The sequence below is a fragment of the Rhincodon typus genome, chromosome 28 (genome assembly GCF_021869965.1).
Source record: "Rhincodon typus isolate 14 chromosome 28, sRhiTyp1.1, whole genome shotgun sequence".
Classification (NCBI taxonomy): domain Eukaryota; kingdom Metazoa; phylum Chordata; class Chondrichthyes; order Orectolobiformes; family Rhincodontidae; genus Rhincodon; species Rhincodon typus.
This window is the reverse complement of record NC_063359.1, coordinates 11,524,032-11,547,074: the sequence shown is the minus strand read 5'-3', so window position 1 is coordinate 11,547,074 and position 23,043 is coordinate 11,524,032.

Here is a 23,043-nt window from a genome sequence, read left to right as displayed (position 1 = left end):
AGGTGTAGCACTTCCTGCGGTTGCAGGGAAAAGTGCCGGGGTTGGTGGGGCTGGAGGGGAGTGTGGAGCGGACAAGGGAGTCACGGAGAGAGTGGTCCCTCCGGAAAGCAGATAAGGGTGGGGAGGGAAAAATGTCTTTGGTGGTGGGGTCGGATTGCAGATAACGGAAGTGTCGGAGGTTGATTCGTTGGATCTGGAGGTTAGTGGGGTGGTACGTGAGGACGAGGGGGATTCTGTTTTGGTTGTGATTGCGGGGAGGGGGTGTGTGGGATGAGTTGCGGGAAATGCAGGAGACACGGTCGAGGGCGTTCTCGACCACTGATGGGGGGAAGTTGCGGTCCTTGAAAAACGAGGACATCTGAGATGTTCGGGAATGGAATGCCTCATCCTGGGAGCAGATGCAGTGGAGGTGAAGGAATTGGGAATAGGGGATGACATTTTTGCAGGAAGGTGGGTGGGAGGAGGTGTATTCTAGATAGCTGTGGGAGTCGGTGGGCTTGAAATGGATATCGGTTTCTAGGTGGTTGCCAGAGATGGAGACAGAGAGGTCCAGGAAGGAGAGAGAGGTATCAGGGATGGTCCAGCTGAACTTAAGGTTGGGGTGGAAAGGTCTTGGTGAAGTGGATGAACTGTTCGAGCCCTTGTGGGAGCATGAGGCGGTGCCGATACTGTCATCGATGTAACGGAGGAAGAGGTGGGGTTTCGGGCCAGTGTAGCTACGGAAGAGGGATTGTTCCACGTAACCTACAAAGAGGCAGGCATAGCTTGGGCCCATGCTGGTACCCATGGCCATCCCCTTTGTCTGTAGGAAGTGGGAGGAATTGAAAGAGAAGTTGTTGAGGGTGAGGACGAGTTCGGCTAAGCGGATGAGGGTGTCAGTGGAGGGGGACTGGTCAGGCCTGTGGGACAGGAAGAAACAGAGGGCCTTTAGTCTATCTTCACGGGGAATGCAGTTGTATAGGGATTGGACGTCCATGGTAAAGATGAGGTGTTGGGGACCAGGGAATTGGAAGTTTCAAAATCTCCCCTCCCCCAACCGCATCCCAAAACCAGCCCAGCTTGTCCCCGCCTCCCTAACCTGTCCTTCCTCCCACCTATCCCCTCCTCCCACCTCACGCCCCACCCCCATCTCCTACCTACTAACCTCATCCCGCCCCCTTGACCTGTCCGTCCTCCCTGGACTGACCTATACCCTTCCTAACTCCCCACCTACATGCACCTTTACTGGCTCTACCCCCACCTCTTTGACCTGTCTGTCTCCTCTCCACCTATCTTCTCCACTATCCATCTTCTATCCACCTCCCCCTCTCTCCCTATTTATTTCAGAATCCCCTTCCCCTCCCCCATTTCTGAAGAAGGGTCTCGGCCCGAAACGTCGGCTTTCCTGCTACTCTGATGCTGCTTGGCCTGCTGTGTTCATCCAGCCCTACACCTTGTTATGTCATAACATTCCAAAACAATTTACAGTTAAATACCCTTGAATGTGTCATCTCTGTTGTAAATGTGACAATTAATGTGAGCACAGCAAGGTCCCATGAACAATTATGTGATAATGACTCGTAAATCAGGTAATTGCAACATTGATTGAGGAATAATTATTGGCAAAGGCACTAGCAATAACTCCTCCACTCTTCTTCAAAACTGGGTATGTTACCTTTAAGGCCTAACTCAGTGTAGGGAGGGTACTAGTTTAAGTGGGGGTTGGTTTAGCTCAGTTGGCTGGATGGTTGGCTTACAAATCAAAGTGATGTTTGTAGTGTGGGTTCAGTTCCCATTACTGGCTGAGGTGAAGGGCTTTCAATCTCTTCCACCTCACCTGAGGAAATGATGGCTATCAGATTAAATCACCACCAGTTGTCTCTGCCTAATGAGAGAGCAGCCCTGTGGTCTGGTAAGACTATAACAACTTGGCTAGCTTAAATGTTTGCTCAAAAGAGCACCTCAAGCAGTGCTGCAGAGTGTCAGTTCTGATTTTTTGTGTACCAGACCTTGGAGTGGAACTTAACCTCTCATCTTTCCAACACAAAAGTGTGAGTGTGCTGCCAACTGAGCCACAACTGGTTTACTTGGCAGAATATGAGATAACAAGGAGTAGAGCTGGATGAACACAGCAGGCCAAGCAGCATCAGAGGAGCAGGAAGACTGACGTTTTGGGCCTAGACCCTTCTTCAGAAATTACACTTTGTTATCTCAGATTCTCCAGCATCTGCAGTTCCTACTATCTCTCTACTTGGCAGAATATTTATTTTTGAAAAAAAAAATGTTTTGGTAGTTCTTCCTTTCCTCTCCAGGTCCTGTATTTTATCTCTCTCCCTCAATTTAAAATTTTCTTGTCTCCGTAACTCTATTTGAATGCTGCAATTAATTTTACAGTGTTGGACTTGTGTACTTGTTCTCCAATCAAAATCAAAACTTATCACACTATCTAGTTTAATTTATTCATTTGCAACATCTTAGTTGCTTTCCCTCCTTCATGTTTTGTTTTGTACAGTCTCCAGGCTTTTAAAAACTGAGATTGGAAGTACTTCTAATCTGCCTAGACTTCTCTGCTGCTCTCCTCAACCTTGGTCCTGTACTTCGGACCTTTTATCCTGACTTTTTATTCAAGATACTCAATAAAGAAGGCAAATTAAGTGTATTATGTGTAAATCACAGGGGACTGCGATTTATGGTTTTTGTGATCTAACACCACTGATTGCACTTTGCTGGAAGCATAAATGCCTGATTTAGTGAGTGCAAATACCTTGACATTTGCGTCATAAATAAATGTCAGTGAATTTAAGTTTTATCTTTTAGGGAACAAGCAGATTAAATGTTATTGATTTACCCATCTAGGAAAATGAATTTCATTTCAACACTTCAAGACCCATCTTACTATAATAAATTATTGTGAGGCAGAGTCAATTTGGAATTATAAATTAGTCTTTCATTTCATGGATTCATGAAATCAGAGCTGTGCTTTTTCAGGAAGGATTTACAAAGAATTTCAAACTTGCAGAAATCTAATTTATCAATCTAATGTCGTTCTTTCAAGGGATTTGTTATTGCCTACACTTTCTCCAGGTAGCATAACCTCAATTTGATAAGAATTATGAGCTAACATTTGATTCCATCAATGGATTGTGAGCAACAACTGTGCTTCACATCAATTCAAAATGATTCAAATGCCTGGGAATAATTGTGTATTTTCAACCTTTAAAAAATCCTAAGGCAAGCTTTCTAACTTGCAGAATCCATTTTAATAACAAAGTCCATATGTAACTAAAAGGAAACAAAGAACTGAGGATGCTGGAAATCAGAAACAAACAGAAATTGCTGGAAAACTTATATCAGGTCTGGCAGCATTTGTAGAGAGATAGCAAAGCTAACAGTTGGTGTCCAGTGAGTCTTTCTTCAGAACAGCTAAAGGTATATCAACTGGAAAGTTTGCAAATAAAAGGAGCAGCACAGTGGCTCAGTGGTTAGCACCACTGGGTGCAGCGCTAAGGATCTGGGCTTGATTCCAGCTTCAGGCGACTGTCTGTGTGGAGTTTGCACATTCTCCCCGTGTCTGTGTAGATTTTTCTCTGGGTACTTTGGTTTCCACCCATGGTCCAAAGATGTGCAGATTCGGTGGATTGGCTACGTTAAATATCCCACAGTGTGTAGGGTTAGGTGGATTAGTTGCAGGATTAGAGGGGTAGGGGGTGTGTCTGACTAAGATTCTCTTTAGTGTGGACTTGATGGCCAAATGACCTACTTCCACACCATAGGGATTCTATGATAACAATGTTGAATTAAATTAGACTTTTGAGCAACTGTCAAGGAGTAGAGGATATATGGTCACCAGAGAGAATAAAATAAAATGAGATAACTTAGATATTAATCTTAGATAGATCTTAGATATTTTCAATTAATCTGTTCAGACATGTTAAGATCATTTTGTGGAGCAGACAGGACTTGAATCTATACCCTTTGGCCCAGAAGTAGGGGACAACAACATTGTGACACAAGAGCCCCAGAATCAGAGTTTTAAACAGATGCTAAATCACTACTGATTTGCAGGGAGCCAGCCAATAAATGACACTGAGCTGGTTTACGAAATTGTAGATTCAAGACTCAGCAATTAGAAAAGCTAAAGCCCACTTGCTTCAACAAGCAAATATGTAAAATAAAACCATTTCAACCTAATAGAAGTAATACAATGTATTTCCCTCTCCTCATGTCAATTTGTTTCTGGGGGCAGCTAGCTAAGAAGCCAACCGCAAAGATGTATTGCCACAGACAGCAAAGCAGGAAGTCAAGAAATCAGAAACCGAGTTCACATTTTATTTTACAGGTAACAAAATAAATGATTGGTGTAAACCACATGGAAATAAGGTAGAAGCTAACGGTTTAAGAACATTTTAAAAATAAAATTATTTTTTTTAAAAATTGGTAACTTGTAGTAAATCTAAATAAAATATTTTAATTATTCTTGTTGGCCGTGGATAGAAAGAAGCAATTTGTAATCATGAGTGTTCCTTGATAAGAACCAATAAGTCTAGAGATAGAGTGATCATATCAATTAGACATATAAATTATTCAAAATAAAAACAAAGTACTGTGTATGCTGTAAATCAGAAATAAAAATAAAAGCTTCTGGAAAAGCTCAGCAGGTCTGGCAAATCAGTGTTAATGTTTCAGGTCTGGTGAAGCTTCCTCAGAATGTTCATATAGATTACAGAATCAAAGATTTGTGTTGAAGGTAAAAATAATTATTTTACAATTTTGCTTAGGAACATCCCAAAACATGTCATATTGTCATGGAGATGGGCTCTGATTTGGGGTGCTGGGGGGCGTGGGGGGGTGGTCCTTTGTTTAAGTTATCTGTCTGTATATTTCTGCACACACACAGACAAAAAACATGGCAACCAGCAGTCGGTTAACAACAGGAGATTGGTTAGATGAGTTTGTGATGCAGAGTGATGGCAACTGTGCTGGTTCAGTTCCTACAACAGTGGAGATTAACAGGAAGGACTCTCCTTCTCAACCCCTCCCCTCAGGTTAAACCACCACCAGCTCTCTCTAATGGCCTGATAAAACCATGGTGACTTGTAGCTCGGAACAAGCAGAGAGAAAGCATGTGTCAGCTATTGGCCATCGCAGAGAAGCTGTGGGAGCATAGAGTGCCATTTGGAACCGGAAGTGTTGGCAATGTAAAATCCCCAAACAAGAAGGCAGGAAAGCCCACAAGTGAGGTATCTGAGGAAATCTGGGGATAGCTTAGTCAAAAGCTAATGGATAGATCCCCATGAATTCTCATACTTCAAAGAGTAACTGTAACAGCGAGTAAAAATGAAAGGCTGTTAAAGAACAATGTCATACCTTTGACTTATTCCCAGGGAGGATGAATGAACTTTCAAGATTTTGTACGATAAGAGAATTCTTACAGAGAAGGGAATGTGCTGTAAAAAATAGAACTAAGTTTATGGTACAAGTCTTTATAAACTATAGCATTAAGTTGCTCTTAAGTAGTTATTTTTCCATATTTAAAATATACCAAGTTTGTTTTTGTTTAAAAACATGTCTCTGGTAATGTAGTACCTTCTAATTGGTTATTCCAATTTCTCTTCGAATGTTAATGGTTAGTACCTCATTTAACAGGATGCAACTCTTTCTAGGGTTTTATAGCAAGACCGGAGAGCAGAAGCATGAATGAATTTGCCAGTTCATGGATCTCCACTGAGCACAGTGTGGACAGATGTGGAGAAGCATAGACTGAGGGCAGCTTCTGGATTTACCACAATTGTCTGCACGTATTCAGACTCCTGAGATCACCATCAGTTTTACATAAATAATGACAGTGAACTTTTTTGTGTACCACTGGAAATTTGGAACGTATTTGTATGATAAAAATTAACTTCCGTTGACCTTCAGATTTACCGGGTTTTGTGCAACGCAAACAGATGATGAAATATAAAAATACCATTATACAGAGCCGATTTAAAGGTTACATATTATGGGATGTTGGTGAAGTGGTCTTGAATGAATCAAAGAGATTGACCCTTTCTACCTGCTTAAAGGTTACATTTATTTGTACCTAAATTACAATAAACATTCATAAATCCAGCTCTACACCTTGTTATCTCAGATTCTCCAGCATCGGCAGTTCCTACTATCCATAAAAAGAGTAGCCTTGTTAGCGTTTCCACTTTCTCAGGTACAAAACTTTTTAACCTGTACAGCCAAGTCCCAAATTGATCTTTCTACTTCAGCAGACTCCTTATCTTTTCCAGTCTGCATCCATGCCAGAAACAATCTCAGAGTATTCGGTTCCATTTTGATGGATTTTTTGCATTCCACAACGCACCTTAAGCCTTTAATAGGCTCCAAGTTCTCTAGCAGGCTGAAACAATTGAAAGAGCAAATGGCTAATTGCACTGACAGAGTTGACATTATAGCATAGCTGACAAATGTTGACTATTTCCATCTGCCAGAACACAAATTTGCATTTGCATTGACTCCTCAGGAGGCATCAATTACAACATTTGATATACTAGACAAATTTACAGACAAATTAAGACTGCATTCATGCAACTGCGGTGTTGGCAGTGGCAAAGGTTTTCCTGGAGATATACTCTTGAACCCACAACACTTTGACTCAGAAATAATAGTGGACCAACTGAGTAACAGCTGACAATTTATCAAAATAGGACACACTTTTTAAATAACAGTGAATTGGGGTGGCTTGGTAATTGCTTTGGTCCTGTACTGATTTGGGATGGAGCCTAGTAATCTGTTTTTTTTTTAATTTACTTGTGGGATATGAGGGCCACTAGTTGCCCTTAAGAAGATGGTGATGAGGTACCTTCTTGAACCGCTGCAGTCCATGTGCTGTAGGTAGACCCACAATGTTTTTAGGGAGGGAATTCCAGAGTTTAAACCCAGCAACAGTGAAGGAATGGCAATATATTTCCAGGTCAGCATAGTGAGTGGCTTGGAGGGGAGCTTGCAGGTGGGGGTGTTCCCATGTATCTGTTTCCCCTGTCCTTCTAGATGGATATGGTCATGGCCTTGGAAATTGCTGTCCAAGGATGTTTGATGAATTTCTGCAGTGCATCATGTAGAAAGTACACACTGCCACTACTGAGCATCAGTGGAAGAGGGAGTGGATGCTTGTGGATGTGATGCAAATCAAATAGGTTGTAAGTGAAAAGAAATGCAGAGCTGTTCAATGGTTTGTGGCATTATCAGGATACAGTATCATACATTTGGTGCCATTTATTGCAGTGAAGAACATGATTCATTGTGAATGGATGGATGGATGGATGATCCACATATGCATCCTCTACTTTCCCACTGTACTCCTCTCGTGTATTCAATGGCTTGAAGAAGTTGATACAGAGTCTGCTCACATCTATGTCAATGGTATTATTGCTAAAGGCATTGAACATCACTTTGTATACTCTGGGTTCTTTACTGTAAGTGATGAATTATATTATTAAAAACACTTCTATCATTCCTTTAATTACAGCTCTGCATTTCATTCATCGTCTTTTCTTGCGTCAAAGATGGGGTAAAATTTTGATTTACTACTACCACAGCATACAGAAATGCTACACCAAACTCACTGCCAGCAACATAACAAACAAACCACAAATGCTCAGAAAACTCTCGCAATTACTTCAACCGTCACTGCAGTTAATTGGTGTTTATAAACTGCAGGTAGCTTGGGTATCTGACAAATTAATGTTTGAATTGACTTGAGATGGAAATATTTTGCAATTGGTTCAGAAAGAATCATGGAAGTGAAGTCCTCCATTTAACATAAAGCAATGCTCCCCAAGGATACCATCAACAGATCTGCTTCCTGAAGAACAATGAGTGATAAAATGGAATTTTTATCAAACTTGATTGAACCCAGACAACTTGCAAGCAGTTAGAAGGCTCATTTCCCTGAAGATGTTTAATGTGGTATACTTTTCTTTAGATTTTTAAACATTTGATGTTGCTGATGATAGATGCCATTACTGCATCAAATCACGCTAAGTGAAGACTATTACCTCACACAAAATGAAGCTGATTTGACCTCTGTCCTTGACAATATTTAAAGCCTAGTTTTTCCCTCATCCAAAATTTTCCAGATGAATAATTAGGATGCACACCTCTGGAAACCTGTTCCTCTTAATATCACCAAGGAACAATATTAAGGAAAGACAACCTTTGGAACTAAACTATGTTCACATACTGCTCCTACATGTCAGCAAGCTGATTGTTGCAAGATTGGAAAAGTGACAAGAAATGGAAATTAATTATTCCCAGTTTGGCAACCTTACACATTTGCCAGTTTAAACAGCTACTGGGTTAAAGTAAAAGCACAAAATTATTCTGCTGTTTGCATGATGCCTTGGCTTCCAGAATTATTTTCTGTCTGAAACAATTTCATTACAATATGAAAATTAGCTCAGATGGCATTAATTTGTTTCCCTTGCTTTGGTCAATTTGTTTCACTGAATATGTTGCAGGAACTGGGTTATAGTTAGAGCTAACACTTATCTAAATAAGATTCAATGAACTGTTTCAAGGTCATTTCTACAACTATGCTTTCCTCATCCTTTCTGGTCTCACTTGTGAACAAAAGTTTGGATTTCAGATTGGGACTCTAATCAAGGAGGACTGAGGACAATCCTCCATTGAATAAATTTCACTGTGGTCTCATCCGGAACCAAGTTTCATTGGCAGCGCCTTGAATGAAGAATGCAAGTCAGGCAGTGTTCAGAACAAAAGTTAAGAACCATAGGTAAAAGAAGGGCTATTCTCAAAATGTTAGCATTTATCTTAAGTGGAACATGACTTAGCTTTTCACAAATGCCACATGGTAACTTGCTAGCTACATTTAAAATTAGAGCTTTAATACTGTCAATTTTTAAATTGGAAGACTTTAAAAGAAAAGGTAGCTAAGCAATATAAATTTACAACCCAGTGATCACACTGTGGAACCGTCTGGTTGTCATGCCGATTATGACTTTAGGATATAAGAGCAGAAGTAAGCCAATCAGCCCCTTTGAGTATGCTCTGTTATTCATTCAATAAAATTGTTAATTTCTCTTTCCTGCTTTTTCTCCATAATCATAGATTCACTTACGGATTTAAAACCTGTCCACTTCAGAGACGTGTAGAGGCTGGGTCATTAAGTCTATTCAAGATGGAGCTAAAGAATTCCATAGATTCATTACCCTCAGAGAAGGAAATTCCTCCTCATCCTTCTTGAATGGACAATCATTACGAGATGTTATTTCCTCTGGTTAAAAACTATCCCACAAGGAGAAACAAATTTTCCACATCTACCCTGTTAAATCCCCAAAGAATTTTTATATGTTTCAATAAGGTCACCTCTGATTCTTCTAAACACTAATGAGTACAGGCCCAATCGACTCAACCTTTCCTCATAAAACAGTCCCTCCATACCTGGGATCAGCTGAATGAACTTTCTCTGAACTGCCTCCACTGCCGATCTAACTTTCTTTTGATAAAAGGGCTCAAAACTATTCCCAGTATTCCAGCTGTGGTTTGCCTCATGTCTTGTATAGTTTTAGCATGACTTCCCTCATTTCCTACTCCATTCCCTTTGAAATAAAGGCCAATATTCCATTTGCCTTCCCTACTACCCAATGAACTTTTATGCCAGCTTTTTGTGATTTATGCACAAAGTCTCCCCAATCCCTATTCTGTAGCAGCCTGCAATCTTTCTCCTTTAAGATCATCTTCAGCTCCTCTATTTTTCCTGCCAAATTGCATAACTGTACATTTCCCCACATTATATTTCATCTACCAAGATTTTTGGCCCTCCACTGAACCTGTCTATATCTCTCTGCACTCCATGTCATCCCCACCATTAGATTTCTGAACTATTTTTGTGTCATCCACAAACTTGGTTATAGTACATTCACTTTTTTCATCCAAGTCATTCGATATAATATAAATGGTTGTGGCCCCAGCACTGATGCCTGTGTCACATTATCAGTTACAGGTTGTCATCCTGAAAACACACCTTCTTATCACAACTGAGAGATAGTAGGAACTGCTGATGCTGGAGAATCTGAGATAACAAGGTGTAGAGCTGGATGAACACTGCAGGCCAGGCAGCATCAGAAGAGCAGGAAAGCTGACGTTTTGGGTCGGGTCTGAAGAAGGGTCCAGACACGAAACGTCAGCTTTCCTGCTCCTCTGATGTTGCCTGGCCTGCTGTGTTAATCTCTTCTTATCACAACTGTTTCTATTAGTTAGCCAATCTTCTATCCATGCGAATATATTACACATGGGCTCTTGTCTTATTAAGTCTTCTGTATCTATCCTGCCTGTAACCTTCTTAAAGAATTCTTATAAATTTGTTAGATGTAACTTCTGCTTGAAGTCATGCTGACTCTGTTAGATTATACGCATTTTTTAATGCTCTGTTATTATATTCTTCATAATAGACTCTAAATCTTTCCCAGTAACAGATGTTAAGCTAACTGGCCTATCATTATCTATGCTTTTTTGTCTCCTTTCACTTTTAAATATAGGAGTTACATCAACAGCCTTCCAATTATCTGGGACTTTCACAGAACTTCAGGATTTTTGAAAGATTACTTCTGATAGTAACCTAGGATCCATCCCGTCATGACCAGGGACTGCTCGGTCATTAGCTCCAGTAGTTGCCCTAGCAATTTTTTTTTTCCTTGGATGATAGTAATTGTGTTTTCTCTTTTCCCCTTTCTGCCCCTTGATTTAATATATTTAGAATGCTGCTAATGTCTTCTACTGTGAAGAGTTATGCAAAGTATTTATTCAACGCCTCTGTCAATTCCTGTTTCCCACTTGTTATTCCTTCATAGAGTATGTTAGATTTAACCTCTATCTTAGAACATAGAACATTACAGTGCAGCACAGGCCCTTCTGCCCTCGATGTTGCACCGACCTGTGTAACCAATCTGAAGCCCATCTAACCATTATCATCCATATGTTTATCCGATGACCACTTAAATGCCCTTAAAAGTTGGCGAGTCTACTACTTTTGCAGGCAGGGCATTCCACACCCTTACTACTCTCTGAGTAAAGAACCTATCTCTGACATCTGTCCTATATCTATCACCCCTCAATTTAAAGCTATGTCCCCTCGTGCTAGCCATCACCATCCGAGGAAAAAGGCTCCCACTGTCCACCCTATCTAATCCTCTGATCATCTTGTATGTCTCTATTAAGTCACCTCTTAACCTTCTTCTCTCTAACGAAAACAGCCTCAAGTCCCTCAGCCTTTCCTCATAAGACCTTCCCTCCATACCAGGCAACATCCTGGTAAATCTCCTCTGCACCCTTTCCAATGCTTCCACATCCTTCCTATAATGCGGTGACCAGAACCGTACGCAATACTCCAAGTGTGGCTGCACCAGAGTTTTGTACAGCTGCAACATGACCTCATGGCTCCGAAACTCAATCCCTCTACCAATAAAACCTAACATACTGTACGTCTTCTTAATAACCCTATCAACCTGGGTGGCAACTTTCAGGGATCTATGCACATGGACACCGAGATCTCTCTGCTCATCCACACTACCAAGAATCTTACCATTAGCCCAGTACTCTGTATTCCTCTGTATTTAAAGAAGTTCTTGGTGTCTGTCCTGATGTTACTTGCAAGTTTATCCTCAGAGTTTATCTTCCCCCTCTTTTTTTTTTAAATCTGGTCATCTTTTGTTTGTTTTTAAACCCTTGCCAATCCTTTGATTGCCCACTTATTTTTTGTCACATTGTATGTTTTTTCCTTTCACGGTATTTTTAACTTTGCTTCACGGTTTATCCTCTTTGTAAAATCTTTCTCACTGAGATGTATACCTTATGAGCCATGCACTGTTTTCTTATTTCCCTTTGTATTGTTTACTTCCACCCATACGGAATCGACATCTTCTAATCCAAGACGTTTTCTTGCTAATGTGCTTATTCCAACCTGGACTAACACTGCTACTCCACCACTCGGCCTGTACTTTCAAAAAGTCCTATACCCCTGAATATTTTGATCTCCTTGTAACCACATCTCTCTAATGACTATAAGATCATACCAACTAAACTGTATTTGTGTGGTTAATTTATGTGTGTTTGGAATACTAAATACATTCAAGTAAAGAGCCATTAAATTTGCTTTTCTAATCAGGCTTTCCCTGTGATCTAAAATGATTGGATCAGAATAAGAAGTTACGTGCTTTTTTAAAAAAATTTATTTATAGAATGAAAGTGCTGTCGGTAACACTAAAACTTATTGCCCATCCATAACGGACCTTGAGAAAGTGGAGTTGAGCCCCGATTGCTCATATTGAGTATTACACTCACACAATGCTTTCTGTAGTTTTCTGATTGACTTGCTATGCTATTAGTCAACCACATTACTGTGATTTTGGAGACACTTGTAGTCTGGGCAAGCTAAGGATGACAGATTTTCTCTTCTCAGGGATAATAGATGAGGTTTCAAAACAAAAGGAAGTTGAGATCATTAGGACTGGCAGTTTTTTTCTAGAAATTCAAATTTCCACTGTTGCCATAATAAGATTTTAACTCATGTCTCCAGCACATTCCTCCTTGCCTGTGGACTTGGTCCTGTAGCCTTATCACTATGCTATTTCACCCTTAACATAAACAATATGGATCATCAAATGATGAACAATTACACCAAAAAGCTCAGCAGGTTTGGGAGATCGAGACAAGAGTTAACATTTCGAGTCTAATAAAACTCTTCTTCAGAACTATGTTTCATCAGACTAATAATATGAGCTGCAACAGCATATGCAATATGAAGTGGCATGCTTTTCAAAAGTATTACGTTATCTATTGCATGCTGCAGTCATTACGATACTGCATTGTGTCCCACATCTTAATAGTAAAAAGTTGAGCAGAGACAATTTGTCCTAACGGTTGTTTCTGTGGAGTAGATTAGAGTCAGGACAGTAGCGAAATCCTCAAACAGCTTCTTAAATGGGAATTACCTGAGAACCGACAATTTCCTTGGGGCAATTGCCCGACATCTGGAGCCATCCAAGAAAGTCCCTTAGAGTTAGAACTTTGAAGTAACAATTCAATTAAGATGAATAATTACTCAGGAAAAAGTTGGAAAAGGGTGTTAAAAAGGAAAAAGTAGTATTAAGCCCGTACTTGAGTAACTATTAAACTGAAGCCCCACATTGATTGTGACATGACCCCTCCCTACTGTATAACTTGACAACCTTCGCCCGAAATTCCCACCCACCCCAACAGCCTCAACAGCAAACCTGTCAACCAGATATGCCCCAACCTCTATCAAATCACCTTACTAACCAACACTAGCTGGCAACACCCTGACTCCTTGACCTACCCGAAGCACTCACCTGTCACCTGACACCCATTATCTAGCTGTCAACCCTTACACAATCCCCTCTCTGCACTCACAAGCCACCCTACCTTTCTCCACTGACTTTACATACTTAACTTTCCTCAGTCACTGTCTCAGTGTCTAGAGTACATTTTGATACAGAATACAACACTTACTGCTGGAAACAGGGCCATGGTTCCAGACTGATTCTCTGCATTTCTGGCCGCAAACGTTATCTGAAATGTTCTCTCTTGTTTCATAACAGGAGGTTTCAGACCAGGATATTTGAAGGCAGCATTGGTCAAAATGCAGTGTGCATTTTTCCTTTTGTCTGTTCAGTTGGATCTCAGATTTATGACTCTGATTGAAACACCTGAGCCAGTATCTTTAAAGAATTCTTTCCCTGCTGTACTCAATGCTTCAGAGACACAGAGGGCTTGGAAATATTTATAAAACGCATTCTTTAGTTACGCTTCAGAAAGCAACCATCCATGATTCATGTTCATTGTGTTATTCACGTTAGTCGAGATGTAAATCTCATGCCAGGGCTCAACACCCTCTTCCTACCTAAACGTTCATGAAGAAACAAAGCTATCTCCAATTTCTTTCAAGTGTTGGTTCTCTAGTTGAAATTCCTGCTGGTTGAAACCCCCCAACTAATATTCATCATCTGTGCCAATTCGTAGTCAGCTACAATGTTAATTGTATTCTCCTGAGAAAAACAGAGTGATAGATTATAATTGCCTTTTTTGGCTAAAATTAGTTTCATTTGAAGTGCTGCTATGGATTGCCTTCATTTAATATCATTAACATAGATGAAATGTCCAAAGGTAATTTACAGGAGCATTATTCTAATATCATGTAGTTTGATTGCAAACTATGAGTTGTAGTTTTTTAATAGGCTAGTTGAGGAGAAGGTATAGTAAAGAACTGTCTTCAGGCTTAGAATTCAAACTAACACAATTATACATTGAGAGCATGTACAGCAGAATTTAGTAATTATAAGTACACCAGGCTGTGTCTTATAGTTACGTTAGGTAACGATTGAATTATCTTCTTTGAGAGTTCAGGTCCATGTTATAGTCTCATGTGGCACAGAGTTTTAGATAGAAGAGTGTTTCTTTTAGTGTTCTAACTCCACTCATACTGTGCTATTTATACTCAGTGATGTGCAGCTCTGACATCATCACAAGTTTGGTCCAGGGTTTTAATTTTCTTACACAACAACGATTAAACAAAATTTGACACAGAGGCAGGCATTGGGGTAGCTGAGAAAGACTAGTCAAAGATATTAATTTTAAGAAATGTTTTAAAAGAGGAAAACCAAGAGGGAAACACTTGCTAAGTGTTAGCGGTTATTCAAATGAGATTAGAGTGTCTGTCCAGTTTGTCCTTGCATAATTCAAAAGGTGTTAGTCCTGTTCTATCCAAAGTTAGAATTCTGGTAAAAATGTATCTGTGTGTTAAAAAGAAGTTTGGATTTCTATCAGTCGCTCCTGTCTATGACTTCTGTTTACTCTTGCCTATTTATTCGATTTCACACTCACATCTGTTATAGTAGCACTGTCCGTTTAACTCATACCTACATTCATTCAAAGTTGCACAGTTCTGGTCATAGCTCTGTTAGTTTTATTGGTAGGTTAGAGGTTGCTTACATACATGGCATTGAATAAAAACTTAAGGCAAGGTAAATCCTGTCACCTACAAATTACAATATGCTTAATCTAATACCAGTTACAATGCAATAAAGTCTGCAAAAAAGTGGCATTTTACTTTTAAAGAAGAGAGCTCATCCAACTGTTACCTTTGAATGAGTCTTGGAGCCACGCTGGCTGGAAACGGGTTTAGAGTAAGGAATTTGGGGATTGCAACTATTCAAGGCTAGGTTTTAATATGAAAAGCACTATTTTTGTTAAGGAAGTGTAAAAATGTTTTATCCCATGATATTTATGCGGCCTTGTTAAATGAAGCTGAGCGCAGACTGCGTTATGCATGACTGCACCTTTGAGTGGAATGTAACCTGATATGGTCATGCGCTTTTGAGTCGATCTGAATGGGGTGGCTAGTACATATAAGTCTGTAGTTAATATTACATGGAATCATGAACAGTAATACATACCATTACAAATAATTATTAATAGACATAAATTATAATATACCAATTCATAAGTGCCAAAATAGATGTATGGGGCTGAAGGGGATAACAGAGAGTGATGGACAAAACTATGAAGGTATTTTGAAATAATTACAAGAATTTTAAAATCAACAAGCTGCATAAATGAGTGCCATGCAGGTCAGTAAACATAGTGGTGAGGGTTACTGGGATTTAGTATGAGTTAGGATAACCGAGACTTGATCAGACTTCAAGAGTAAAGCATAAGTACCTAGCCAGGAGATGAATGAGTTGAAGTTGTTAAGACTAGCTGTACCCTTAATAAGTAGGTGCTAAATGTTGTATAAGGCAATTGACTTCTAAAGGTTCGCTTTGAAGTTTTTGAAAAGTCCTGCCATGAGATATATACACAGCTATCTTTCCAGAGCAGCTAATCAATTCTAAGTTGTGGTTTTAAGTTACTCAGTTCTACAGTCTACAGCCTCATAGCATAGACACAGTAACAATAGTAACCTCTACTTTGTGTTGATTTAGTCAAGCCATTTTAAGCAAACGTAACCTGATAATTTACTATTATGTAATAAGCTGTTAATTCAGGTGCTTTCCCCTTTTGCTGATGGCTTAACGACCTTTACCACTTAATATGGGTAAGCCCCACAGACTAGTTTTAGAGGGAGGAGGGCTCGTGGTAAGAAATCAACTGAAAGAAGATCCCAGCAGAATCAGATGCAGCATGTCTTCTAAATAGTCAAACACTCAAATTGGAGCCAAATATGAAGGCATGAAGAGTGTTACCAGCCAGTTACCAGGAAGAAGGATGAAGTCAGTGGCTAGGAAGTGGAACTTGTGGCAGAAACTGAAGACTGTGAAGTCTTCCACTAATTAATGAGAAAATATTTCTTCTGATCAATGTCGCATAAGCATTCTGATAGTTTCGAGATAGGATAATGGAGAGGTCTAGCCAAGTGGTTAGGTTGAACAGAGTGTTATTAATGGATAAGTGGAAACTGATGCTATGTTCACAGATGATGTTATCAAGTGGAAACACATAGATCAGAAATAGGATGGTGGCTGAGGATTAATCCTTGAGAAGATTTAAGTAGGAACCCATTTTATTTGATTCTCTAGCTGCAGTCGGATAATTAAAAATCAAACCAGGTCAATGCAGTCCATCAAAGCTGGATGGCAGTGCAAGGGCTCTGGAGGTAAAAACAGGCATAGTTAGCAGGGAGGTGAGTTGGTGACAGAAAAATTGCCGAGATTAGCCGACTGTGCAAGTGCTAAGTGGTACGGTGAGACAGCTAGACAAACAATGCAGGTTGGTATGAGAGTGAGTGCTGTGGGGTAGTTGGGCTGCTGCTTGTAAGGAAGCAAGAACAACCTCTTAATGAAGCTTTTGCAAGATATCAGGACTGGTCACAGCATCTATTCGATTGTAAGCACTGGAACAATACATTTCTCTGTCACCTCTGACCTATCATCATTACATCCCCATATCTAACGAAAACTCTAAAGCACTTTTCTTCAAATTAGATAATCCTTGGCTCTTTGGACACTGTTGGTATTGACCATATTTTGTCTGTCATCAGTCCAAGTACCCATGTATTCCAACTACCACTTACCTTCTGAGGCTCTCTCCAAATTCAGGAGTCAAAGATCTGGGTTTTTCTCCAATTCTTCGAAACCACTAGTTACAACTTCTCCATGCCAGAGTGATACAATCTCAAAAATGGGGGAAAGAAAACAGTTGTGGCTGATCTGTAACCAATTCCAGTAGTTGTTTCCGGTTATCTAATTTTATCCTTATATTTCCTTTCCTCCACTGTGGGGTTATTTCTTTGTGAATTGCAAATGTAGCTATAAAATACAGATGTGGGTGGGAGGTGGAAGGTCCTTAATAAACTTTGCTGCAAATGTTTCAGGATAAAACCGTCATATGGAGAAACTGACAGGAATATATTTGTCCTTGACAGCTCATTAGTGATTGAGACTTGTATGAATGCTCGGGTTGACACTTCAACTCAGTAAACTGGTTTTCGTCCATCAAGCTGGCTTCAGTGTGTGACATTGCAAACAGTTGGCAAATTAGAGAATGGGAATTTTGTGCAGTGATTGCTTTGAAACAAACAACAAATGACAATTCACATAACTGTAGGTGGGTGCTAGTTAGAAAGGAGGAGATGGACATCCCACAACTGTTGGTACTAACAGATTTTACATTATGCACAATAACAAGGACAAAGAGTCAAACAAATCCTGAACCTGAAGCAAGTTGAGCTTGAAAGAGAAAATGATTTTAATCAGTGGATCCCTTGTTTGTCCAGCTGTCTCGCTTATTGTCCATAAGCAAACATGACAGCATTTAGCTCAATGTGATTAGCATTCAACCCTTTCAGGTAAGAAAAATATCAGGAAGGAAGAATAATAACAGATGATTTAAAATCTTGATTTTACCTGCTCCAATAAAAAATATCTTTTTACTCATGCATCATTCCATTTCATATTGATTGAAAGGGCAACTGAAGTTCAGCAACATTTTTCTTCACCGCAATTATTTTTTGAGAGGACTTTTTTTTATGTATGCTATCACTTTGCAAAGAGTGTGCATCAATTCCCCTCTGGTAATAAAAGTAGAAATTGCTGGAGAAAGTCAGCAGGTTTGGCAGCATCCGTGAAGAGAAAGCGGAGTTAATGCTTGAGCCTGGTGGCCTGGATTCCTGGAGGCAGCTCAAATACTCCACCATCATCAGGGGATTGAGTTTCTCCACTGACAGAAATTCCAAGCTCCTGGAATGACATGTGGCTACATTCTTGATGGATGCAGAAACAATGCACTGACACTATGTAGCATTTATTGCTCATGGGCACTGATGATGCCAAGATGCATGGTGTAGATAGGGTGGCACAGGGAGGGTCAGTGTGGACCCATTAGGACGAATGACCTGCTTCCACACTGTAGGGCATATCTGTAATCAATGCTAGCTGTGAACTAGCTGGTGGGTGCTGTAAGAATGCTGTCCAAACTCAGAGTCAATCTCCAGTGAGGATGAGGGTGTCACCTGTACTGGTGCATCATTCTGTTAGTTGACCTCTTTGGTCATTGGTGCAATGATGAAGGCGCCCCTGCAATGATGTAGAGCAGGAATGTTCAAAATTAGATTTAGATCTATTTATTTGTCAGATGTACTAAGTACAGGAATGCATAAATACAGAGAAAAGTGCACAAAGTCGACATTCACTGGTGCCCACTTAGTTACAAAAACCAGAATTAAAAGATTTAACAGGGCCAAAAGGTAAGCTCTCACCGTCACTGCCTCACTGTCCTGTTCTCGCCGTCACTGCCTCACTGGCCCCGATCTCACTGTCACTGCCTCACCGTCCCCGCTCTCACCATCACTCCCTTACCGACCCCCCTCTCACCGCTGAACTGGCCCCGCTCTCACCGTCACTGCCTCACCGGCCCCACTCTCACCGTCACTGCCTCACTGGCCCCGCTCTAACTGTCACTGACTCACCAGACCTGATCTCACCGTCACTGCCTCACCGGCCTCGCTCACCGTCGCTGTCTCACCAGCCCCCCTCTCATCATCACTGCCTCACCGGCCCCACTCTCACTGTCACTGACTCACCAGACCTGATCTCACCGTCACTGCCTCACCGGCCCCGCTCTCACCGTCACCGCCTCACCGGCCCCACTCTCACCGTCACTGCCTCACCATCCCTGCTCTCACCGTCACTCCAGCCCACACTTGATCTGCCATCACTGCAGGACAGAGCCAGTGCATTCACCTCTCGTCATACGGTTCCTGTTTGTGACCCGATTCCTTCCCAACTCTCTCACTTAGTAGTTAAAATGTCGGGGGTTAGTGGTATATAGAATTACTACAGAGAGGAGAGAGGAGAGAGAAGTAGAAGAAGAAAAAAGAAAGGAAAGTGAAAGGGAACTGACAATTAGAGTGGAGCTCTGAATGGAGTGACTTACCCTGCCACTGTCTTGTTAAAAGTATAATTTTAAAAAACTCTTTAAGCTGTAGATGCTTGCCTTAACTTAAAAAAAAATCCTCTCCTGAACTTCGTGACTGGAGCTTATTTATCTTGTTGAGTTGTAAAACATCATTAATGTACAGAAAAACCTGTTAATTCTAAAATTAGGCCTTAAAAGGAATTGCCATGGCTGTAAAAAATCCTTCCAAGTTAATTATGAAATGCTGACTTATAAAAACTCATATCTGTCACTGACAAAGAATCTAACCTTGCAATAAATGATATTAAATGTGCGTTATATCACAATATCTGAAAAAATGTCCAAGTGTCTCCTTCCCTATGGCAAGCCTAATTCTAAAATTTTAATAAATTTAGGTGAGATAAATTGGCCACAGTCCCAGAAGACATGGAAACATAAAGGATCGGAGCAGGAGTAGGCCATACGACCATCAAACACTCTTCACCATTCATTATGATCATGGCTGATCATCAAGCTCAACACTGTTTTACCTCCTTAATCGCTCTAGCTACAAGAGATATATTCTTGAAGGCACAATGTTTTGGCTCTACTACTTTCTGTAGTAGTGAATTCCACAGGCTCACTACTCTCTAGGTGAAGATATTTCTCCTCATCTCAGTCCTAAAATACCCCTTATCCTTAAACTATGACCCCTGGTTCTACACTGCTCCACTATTGGAAACATTCTTCCTGCATCTAACCTGTCTAGTCTTGTCAGAATTTGATAGATTTCTGATATCCCTCTGTCATTCTTCAAAACTGCAGTGAATACAATCCTGACTGACTTAATCTCTCACCATAACATCAGTTCTGCTATCCCAGGAATCAATTTGGCAAAGCTTCTCTGTGCTCCCTCTATAGCAAGAACAACCTTCCTTGTTTAAGGAGACTAAAACTACACACAATATTCCAGGTGTGGCCTTACCAATGTTCTGCACAATTACAGAAAGACATTCTCTAATCCTCTCACTATAAAGGCCAACATACAATTTGCAGAGCTTCTTCACTGCCTGCTGTAGCTGCATATTTATCTTTCAGTGACTGATGCATGAGCACAGCCAAGTTTTGTTGATCATTCCCCTCTATCAATTGACAGACATTCAAATAATAATATGTCTTCCTATTTTTGCTGCCAAAATGAAAAGTCTCACATTTATCCACATTATACTTCATCTGCCATGAATTTGCACGGATAACTGGTGTTGATTTAACCAGAGTGTTACCACGCTTAAGGTGAAGATCAGGATTGAGAAGACCAGACCTTCATGGTGATCTCAGCTGGTACAGGAATTAAACTTATTGTTTGCACTGTGTATCGAAATGCAGCCATTAAGCCAACTGAGCAAATACCGCTTTTGATGACAGACACTCATTGGAGATTTTCGAATCCCTACAGCAACCAAACTGGTCACTTATATTGATGACTTTGTTTACATGGTAATGGGAGTAAAAATAATCCTCCCCAACCCACACCCAGCGCTGCCATCCAAGAACTCTCCTGGATTTTTTCTCAGCTATTATCTCTTGGTGGCTCCTTTCGGTTCTATTCTCATTAACTCATTTATCAGGAATTCAATGAAGTGGTGACAATACCTCTGTATTTATGTTGACGCACATGATATTAGGATGCACCCAGAAGCAGAATTAGAAGGCTCTCAAACCTCTATTATGTCAGAACATGCAAAGCAGAGCGTAAGTTTCCAAGACACCGCAGAATTTAACTTGACAGAAGCTACAGGCATTAATTAACAAAGGTTTCTTTTGAATCAGTTCTACACAAAAAAAAGTGCTAGCCCTCCCAATATACCCTCTGCAAACAGGTGAGGTCACAGTGAAGCAAACAAATAAATACAAACCTGGAACATTTTAATCTGTTACCCTTTTTCTGTATCTTAGATCTTAATCTCAGATTGACATAGTGTTCATTACAATAGTCTCCACTACATTTTCCCCATATTGTAGCTCCTGAACCTCTACAACTTTAATTTGAAATTACACATTCATTTGCAAAGAATTCATTACCTCAGTGTTTTCTGGTTCTCCTGGATCACAGATAGCTGAATACTTTGTTGTTGAAAGATTTAAATCTGCACTCTCTCCTTTGCCAGCTTTAACTCCATTTTGCAGTTTCACTCTCCTTTGCAATTACCTTCTAACTCCACCTCACTTGCAGCTCATTCTCCATCCCTCTTCTCGTCTCTTCCTCCTCCCCAACCCCATTTGCAGCCTCCTTCTCTTGTCTCCACTCCTCCTTCAGCCTTGTTTGCTAACCCATCCCCATGGCAAATGCCCCTCATAATCTATGAGGAAAAGAAAATCCACTCCCCAGGCAAGAGGCCTTTCTAAATGCAGAAATGGCTCCCCTGACAATACTCTCACAGCTAGCAGGTATTCCTTTAATTGATAGCGGCTCCTCCAATCTCAGGCTAGTCTTCTCCATAATTCTTGCTGATAGTGAATGTCTCAGTATCATATGTGGAAGAAAACCAGTCTGCGGTCAGAAAAGCAGTTCCTCACCACTTCTGTTCAATTTATGGTGATGACTTTTCTTTAATTGGTCATTCTATATTTGAGTTTTCCTGGACATTTCTGTCAAGGGTAAATTTGCCTGCCCTACACAATTTATTTGGAGTGCTACCAACTATCATGCATAGCAACACGTGAATGGTCCCTCTATCATATTAGAGCTCGAGCAAATTGCACACCATGCTCATAAATGGCTTTGATTGTGATTCCACCTCCTTCCATATGCATTGCTCCTGATCCATCATGTGGCGCACATAGCCCACAAAAAAATTTCCAAACTGGTTCTTGATTTTTATTTTCTTTATTCATTCACAGGATGAGGGCACTGCTAGCTAGAGCAGCATTTATTACCCATTGCTAATTGCCCAGAGGGCAGTTAAGAGTCAATCACATTGCAATGGATGTGTAATGACATGTAGGCCAGACCAGGTAAGGATGGACCAGAGATAGCAGGAACTGCAGATGCTGGAGAATCCGAGACAACAAGGTGCAGGGCTGGATGAACACAGCAGGCCAAGCAGCATCATAGGAGCAGAGAGGCTGACGTTTCGGGCCTAGACCCTTCATCAGAAAAGGGGGAGGGGAAGGGGGTTTTGAAATAAATAGGGGGAGAGTGGGAGGCGGATAGAAGAGGGATAGAGGAGAGGATAGGTGGAGAGGAAACAAACAGGTCGAAGAGGCGGGAATGGAGCCAGTAAAGGTGAGTGTAGGTAGGGAGTTAGGAAGGGGATAGGTCAGTCCAGGGAGGACGGACAGGTCAAGGGGGTGGGATGAGGTTGGTCGGTAGGAGATGGAGGTGCGGCTTGAGGTGGGAGGAGGGGATAGGTGGGAGGAAGAACAGGTTAGGGAGGCAGGGACGAGCTGGACTGGTTTTGGGATGCGGTACGGGGAGGGGAGATTTTGAAACTTGTGAAATCCACATTGATACCATTGGGCTGCAGGGTTCCCAAGCGGAATATGAGTTGCTGTTCCTGCAACCTTCGGGTGGCATCGTTGTGGCACTGCAGGAGGCCCAGGATGGACATGTCGTCTGAGGAATGGGAGGGGGAGTTGAAATGGTTC